The sequence below is a fragment of the Rhincodon typus genome, chromosome 37 (assembly GCF_021869965.1).
Source record: "Rhincodon typus isolate 14 chromosome 37, sRhiTyp1.1, whole genome shotgun sequence".
Lineage (NCBI taxonomy): Eukaryota > Metazoa > Chordata > Chondrichthyes > Orectolobiformes > Rhincodontidae > Rhincodon > Rhincodon typus.
Window position 1 is genome coordinate 17,435,894 of NC_063368.1, and position 7,805 is coordinate 17,443,698.

At 44.9% G+C, this 7,805-nt stretch overlaps 1 protein-coding gene across 1 annotated transcript in view; it reads right to left on the reverse strand.

The window, feature by feature from the left end:
- LOC109931435 (potassium voltage-gated channel subfamily C member 1-like) overlaps nucleotides 1-7,805 on the reverse strand; it is a 71,066-nt gene that overhangs the window by 55,910 nt on the left and 7,351 nt on the right. The gene's annotated exons all lie outside the window — the stretch shown is intronic.

Here is a 7,805-nt window from a genome sequence, read left to right on the forward strand (position 1 = left end):
CTATTTACAATCTGTATTAACGACTCAGATGCAGGGATACAATTTACAAGCCACATTTGCAGATGACACTAAAATAAGTGGGAAAGTAAGCTGCAATGAAGAAATAAGAAATTTACAAATAGATGTGGGTATGTTAGGTGAATGGGCCACAATTTGGCAGATGAAGTTTAATGTGGATAAGTGTGAGGTTGGAGAAGTAGAAAGACATCTTGTTATCGAAATGGAGAGAAAATTCAGACTGTTTCGCTGCAGAGGGGTCTAGTGTCCTCGTGTAATTAGTATGCAGATATAGCAGGTAATAAGAAATTCTGGCAATGCTAGAAACCGTTATTAAGGTAGCAGCAGCAGGACATTTAGAATACCATAATTAAACCATGTTACATCTGCCCGATTGTATGAATGGGAATGTGTGTTTGACATATTTATTAGAGTTCTTTGAGGATGCAACAAGTGGGTTGGATAACGTGGAACCAGTAGATGTAGGGTATATATTTTTTTATTCATTCACAGGATGGGGGTGTCACTGGCTAGGCAGCATTTATTGCCCATCCCTATTTGCCCAGCGGGCAGTTAGGAGTCAACCACATTAACAAAAGCCATTCAATAAGGTTCCACACTGAAGGCTACTGGACAAAATAAAAGCCTATGGTGTATTAGCATGGATAGAGGATTGGCTAGCCAAGAGGAAATAACAAACTGGGTCCAATGGGTCATTTGTAGGTTGACAAACCGTAAAGTGTGGAGTGCTACAGGGACCTGGTCTGTAACCTCAACTATTTACAATCTACATCAATGACTTGGTTGACAAGACCAACCCTAATGCAGCCGGATGTTGCTGACAATACAAACATAGGCAATGCAAGTTGTGAGAAGGATGAAAAGAGTCTACAAAGGGATAGGGATAGGTTTCATAAGAAATTGCAGTTGTGATTATAAAGCAGGAAAACGTGAGGTTGCTTGCTTTGACAGGAAGAGCACAAAGCAGAATATTACTTAAATGGAGAGAGACTGCAGAATACTAGGGTACAAAGGGATCTGGCTGTACTTACACATTCATTGCAAACGGTTAGCATTCAGGTTCAGTGAATGTTATTGGAGCTGCACCCATCCAGGCAAGTACGGTGTATTTCATCACACTTCTGACTTGTGCCTGGTAGGTGGTGGATAGGCTCTGGTGAGTTAGGAGGTGAGTTACTCATACAGTCATAGAGATGTACAGCACAGATACAGACCCTTCAGTCCAACTCATCCATTCTGACCAGCTATCCTAAATTAATCAAGTGATTCCTGTCATCTGACCTGCACTTGTAGCCACTGTGTTTATATGGCTAGTCCAGTTCAGTTTCTGCTCAATGGTAATCCCCAGGATGTTGATAGTGGGGCTAATGTCAGAGGGGTGATGGTTAGATACTCTCTTGCTGAAAATTATCATTGCCCTGACACCTATGTCATGCAAATGTTAACTGACCCTGTCAGCCTAAACTTGGATATTATCTTGGACTGCTGCAACATCTGAGTGTGCTGAACATTGTGCAATCAATGTTATTAATGGCTGCAAAAATTATAAATATACGCAAGGACTTATATGTTTTACAACGTAGACAGAGGCTATCATATACACAGAGGCCACCATTTCGAGGATATACACAGTAATTTTCTCTTAATGTACACGGTGTTTGTTGTTCCCAATAATGTAAAAAGAGCTCATATCCTCCATACACATACAGATACAAATTTCCTATTGTATGTACATACACCACATGTTCTGAAACCTGTACCATAGATAGTATTTCTAATAAGGTACACATTGTTTTTTTTTTCAGAAGTAAATGCTACTATATCCCATTCAACCCTCCAGCCTGTTCTGCTATTCAATCAGAGTTTGGCTGATCACAAATCAACTCCACTTTCCCATCTTATTCCCGAAAACCAATGGCTCTCGTCCTTGAGATTAACACAAATTCTGAGCATTTGGAAGCCTCTAGGATAGAGAATTGCATAAACTTACAACCCTCTCAATGAAGAAAATTTCCCTTGTCTCAGTGCGGAATGTTTGCCCCCCCCCCCCTACTGTGACCCAGTGTTCTAGGCTCCCCAGGCAGGAAGAATAGCCTCTCAGCACCCACCTTTGTCAAGCCCCTCAGAATCACATATATTGCAAAGGATCACCTTTCAATTCTCCTAACTCTAGAGGATATAGGCCTGTGTTTCCTATCTATACATAGAATACATGTTGAAATGTTTTTTGTTGGGATATAGGCGTCACTGACTGAGCCACCATTTATTGCCCCTAGAAAAGGTAGTGGTGAGCTGCCTTCTTAAACAGGAATAAGGAATTCAGGCAATGTTAGAAACCATTATTAAGGTGGCAGAGGTGGTCCATGGGGTCTAGCTGCCCCCTACAGTGCTGCTTGAAGGCGGATTAGTTCCAGGATTTTGACCCAGCGACAGCAAAGGGACGGAGATGTGGTTCGGGATGATGCATGGTTTAGATGGGGCTTCTACGTTTTATAACACAGGGACAGCTCAGGATAAATACCGAGGTTATTTCGTACAAGACAATCTCGGGCTGTTATAATCGTGGACATTCTGTAGAGGATAGGCAGGATTCGTGGTAACGCTGGATGACCCCAGAGACAAGGGGAATTTTCTTCATTCAGAGGGTTGTAAGTTTATGCAATTCTCTATCCTAGAGGCTTCCAAATGCTCAGAATCTGTGTTAATCTCAAGGACGAGAGCCACTGGTTTACGGGAATAAGATGGGAAAGTGGAGTTGATTTGTGATCAGCCAAACTTTGATTGATTGATCGTGAAGCTTAAGATGAGGGGGGTGGGGAGCGCACGGGAGTAAGCAGATGGCACAGTGTGATCCCAAGAACGAGACAGCACTGATGCTGCATCACAAGGTCACAAGCCCAGCAGCATTCTGTTCCCTGAATAACTCCCACCCACACATTATCGTGTTGAATAATTTATTTTCCGAGGCCGAACGAGGCGACGGAGGAGGCTGGGAGCAGAGGTTGTTTTTGGATTCACGTGGCCAGTGATGTTGTCATTTTACAAATTGTTGTATTTGCAGGGGAGGAGGAGGAGGGAGAGAGAGAGAGAGAATGAATTTCTGCACTGGATTCTCAACAGATCCGGAAGGAAACTTGCTATACCGAGGGCTGGACTAAAAAGCAACACACTGGAAAAACTAAAGGGAGTCAGAGATTTTCTTACGGACCCACTTAGGGAAGATTTACGTTTACGAAACGCCTTTCAGTACCTCACAATATTTCAAAGCCCCAAATAATTACTTTTGAAATAACGTGGAAAACACGCAGCAAGTTCCCACAAAGAGTAGAATCTCTACAGTGTGGAAGCAGGCCATTCAGCCCATCAGGTCAACACCGACACTCTGAAGAGCATCCACTCAGACCCACCCTGTGACCCTGCATTTCCCATGGCTAACCCACCTAACCTGCACATCCCTGGACACAATGGGCAATTTCCCACGACCAATCCACCTAACCTGCACATCTTTGAACTGTGGGAGGAAACCGGAGGCCCCCTCAGAGCAAAACCACACAGACGAAGGGAGAATGAGCAAACTTCATACAGACAGTCACCCGAGGCTGGAATTGAACCCAGGTCCCTGCTAACCACTGAGCCACTATGCCACCCATAAGCGGCAAAGTTATAACAACTAGACCTTATTTTTAAATTATGTTGGTTTTGGGCAGTAGTATTGGCCAGAACATTGGAGAGAGCTCCTCTGTTTCAGCCACACAATGTACAAATTTTGGAGTTGGATCATTTTTAGAATCAATGACTGAAACTCGCTCAAAATGAGTCCTTGGGTGCTATGTTCACTTTGCGTTGAGCTGTAACCAAATCTTTCCGATGTCAAACTCCCCTTGCGTTCAACTGCCCAAGTGTCCCCAATCCAGCACTGAACACCTCCTCCTTTCTAATGAAGATGTGAGTTAAGGTTCAATGGAGAGTCTCTGGATTCTTGGTTCAAGGCCCAATCTAACTGCTCGAAACTGCAACCGATGCCAGTACTGAGGGCTGAGCTGAACTCCCTGAGGTGCCATCTCCTACACAAGACACTAAACAGAGCCCACCTGCTCTCTCACATCCTGTTACTTCACCGAGAAGAAGACATAGAATATAGGTGCAGGAGTAGGCCATGCGGCTCTACAAGCGTGCACCACCATTCAACATGATCATGCCTGGTCATGCAATCCCTTTCCCGCTTTCTCCCAATACCCATTGATCCCTTTAGACACAAGGGCCACATCCAGCTCCCTCTTGAATACAAATAATGAACTGGATCCAACAGCTTTCTGTGGTAGGGGCTTCCACAGGTTCACAACTCTCTGAGTGAAGAAATTCTTCCTCATCTCAGTTTTGAATGACCTACCCCTTATTCTTAGACTGTGACCCCTAGATCTGGACTTCGCCAACATCGTGAACATTCTTCCCGCATCTCCCAACAGAACTGTCGCTCCTCTCACCGGCTCGGAGTCCTTCCCACTATTTATCCCTCCACCAGCATCACCGGAGAGCAAGAGAATCCGGTCAGCGTCACGTGGGATCCCGCTATGCACTTCCCCAGTGCCCGTTCCTCAGAAGCTACTTCACTATTCTTTGCCCAAGTCCCATCTCGAAGAGGGGTCGTGCTGGCTTCTGGTGCTTCAGGTTTAACCCTCTGTGTCCCAGTACAGGAACCAGCTTCTCAACCTCTGCACCGATAGAGAAAGATCTGCTTTATTTTCTCCTCAAAGCTTCGTGGTCTCTCTCTTTCTCCAGGAAGCGCAGTCAATGAAGCAGACCATCGGGACAATGATCAAACTAACAGTGTGACAAACCACAAGCCTACAGCGAGTTCGGCAGGTGCGGGGTAGCTGTGATTATTACAATTACGATTTTATGGACGTGAGTTCCATGCTGAATGAGTGAGGCCTAGTGACCGTTGCTATCTTTATAAATATAAACTGCACCCATCCCAATCCAGGCCGGGGCACTGTTCAGAATCAGTGGTAAAGGCATCCCTTATAAATGCGAATCTTTAAACATGTTCAAACCAACTGTTCAGGCCTTGACATTAATCTCATTTCTCACTGCTTAATTACCGAGAATATACAGCCCAGAAAGAGGTCCCATGTCAGTGTTTATGTCTCAAACCAGCCTCCTTCCAAACTAATGCAGCTCACACCATTAAAATATCCATCTCCTTTCTAATAGAAAGGAACTAGAAATAGTCCTTTCTCCCTCATGTTTTTATCCTGCTCCCCCTTAAATCTATCTCTGTCGTGCACTTCAACAAGTTCCACATTAGATTTATAGAATTCTAACAGCACCCAAGATGGGCCTTCTGTCCACAGTGTCTGTGCTGGTCATCAAGTATCCTCTTAGAATCACAGAACCCTACAGTGTGGAAGCAGACCATTTAGCCCATCAAGTCTATACTGACCCTGTGAACAGCATCCCATCCAGCCCCAATCCCTGTCCCTGTAACCCTGCACTTTCCCATGACTAATCCACCTAGCCTTCACATTCCTGGACACTATGGGAGATTTAGCATGGCCAATCCACCCAAACCTGTACATCTTTGGACAAGCATCCATCTATTCTAATCCCATTTGTACGCTATGGCATCTCAAGTGTTTATCTAAATACTTCTTAAATATTTTGAGGGTTCCAGTCTCTATCACCCTTTTAGGCAGGCAGTTCCAGGTACCCACCACCCTCTGGGTGAAAAAAAAATTCCTGAAATCCCCTCTAAACCTTCTCCTGACCTTAGAACACTTGGTTATTGATCCCTCTCCTAAGGGGCTTCTCCCCATCTACCCTAACCATGCCCCTCAGCAATTTGTTACCTCGATCAGAGTTCCCTTCAGCCTTCTCTGCTCTAAGGATACCCACCCAGCCTGTCTAGAAACAAAAACAGAAATTGCTGGAGAAACTCAGCAAGTCTGGCAGCTTCGGTGGAGAGAAAGCAGAGCTAATGTTTTGGGTCCAGTGACCCTTCCCCAGAATGGAAAATGTTTTGAGGAAGGGTCACTGGACCCAAAACATTAGTTCTGCTTTCTCTCCACCGATGCTGCCAGACCTGCTAAGTTTCTCCAGCAACTTCCGTTTTTGTTTCTGATTCCCAGCGTCTGCAGTTCTTTGCTTTTTTTTTATGTCCAGCCTCTCTTCATCACTGAATCACTGCAGCCCAGGGAACATCTTGGTGAATCTCCTCTGAACCCTCTCTGATACAATCACATCCTTCCTATAGACAGGCTGCCAGAAATGTAGCATTACTCCAACAGTGGCCTAACTAATGTATAAACTCCACTCTCACCATTCTCTGGATAAAGAAAGTTCTCCTGAATTTCTTTAGAACTGTAGCACCTCCACCCCAGTACAAATATTTTCTCCATGTTCCATCTAATTAAGCAGAAGGGAATGAATGAACTTTTAGAATTGTGTGCCCCCCCGGGTTTTTGAGGCTCAGTTGCTGAATACAGTGAAGGCACAAGCAAAGAAATCAAAGGTCATCTGGGGCTGTTGGGAATATGAAACATCAATGGATCACTGTGACAGTACTGGCTTGAAGGGCAGAGTAGCCTCCTCCTGCTTCCTATATTCCAACCCAGGGCTTCGAAAACTTTTTAACCCCCTCCATGACCCCATTCTGAGCCTTGAAATTTGTCACCCCTCCCCCCTGTGAGGGACTGAGAAGACATCCATATACAGCTGTTATAACACAGAGTTCCACAGTGCCCATGGCTGTCTCTTAGGTCCCAGGACCCCAACGTGCAATCCCACTTTGGGAAGCACTGTTCTAACCTATCCATGCCCACTCATGATCAACCAGATCAGAGACGGTTTAATGCTCCTCTGGAGCAGATGGGACTTGAACCTGGATCACCTATCCCAGAGACAGGGACACTACCAGTGCACCACAAGAACCCTCCTCTCAAGATTTTAAAGGCCTCTACCAGGTTCCCCCTACCTCTCACCCGTTTGTGATGGATATTGGCAATTGGGTTTAATATTGGCTTAACCCTTTTGTGTTAAATCTGTGTACAAGCAGGACAATAAAGCCCGCATTGGGACTGCAACTAGCAACTGAAGTTCAGCCTCATTTCACGCTGCGGTGGCGAATGGTTGTCGATTCTTTTCCCTTTCCACCTCTCTGTCTCTCTCTTTCTCTCTGCATTACTGGTTTGAGGACTTTGGAAACCTGCTACCCCTCTCCGCTCACTCCAGCTCCAAAAACTGCTGGCGCTGTGTTTATTAATCGCAGAACTGCTACCGCTGCTAAATTGTTGCCGCAGCCTCTCATTCTGCAACAGCGTAGTCCTGACCCCTGCCGGCCCGCGCTGGAATTTAAATGCGTCTTTCGTCCCTTAAAACAATCTCTACATCTGCAATTGCAGATCCCTTTTGCTCTCTGTATCTTTTTATAACACCCGTTTTAGTTTCACCCAGTTCAGATTTTTGCTCCCTCCTTTGTTTTAACCTCCTACTGTTAGTGCTCATATCTCCCGTCTCCCTTTCAATGCATTCTTATCTCTGCATCCCTACTTCTTAGATTTATCTCCTTCGGCACTTAACTTTGATTCCATTCCCTTTTACTCTATTCGCTTGCATATTTTAATGCTTCACATCTCTTTAACTGAAGAGGGGAAAAGTTTCACTTCAATCTTCTTCTAATTCCTATCTGGTCCGCTCAGAACATGAAATCTTGTCCCTCTCTCAAAACATGCAATCTCTCTTTCTCAGAACATGCAATCTCTCAGAACATGCAATCTCTCTCTCTCAGA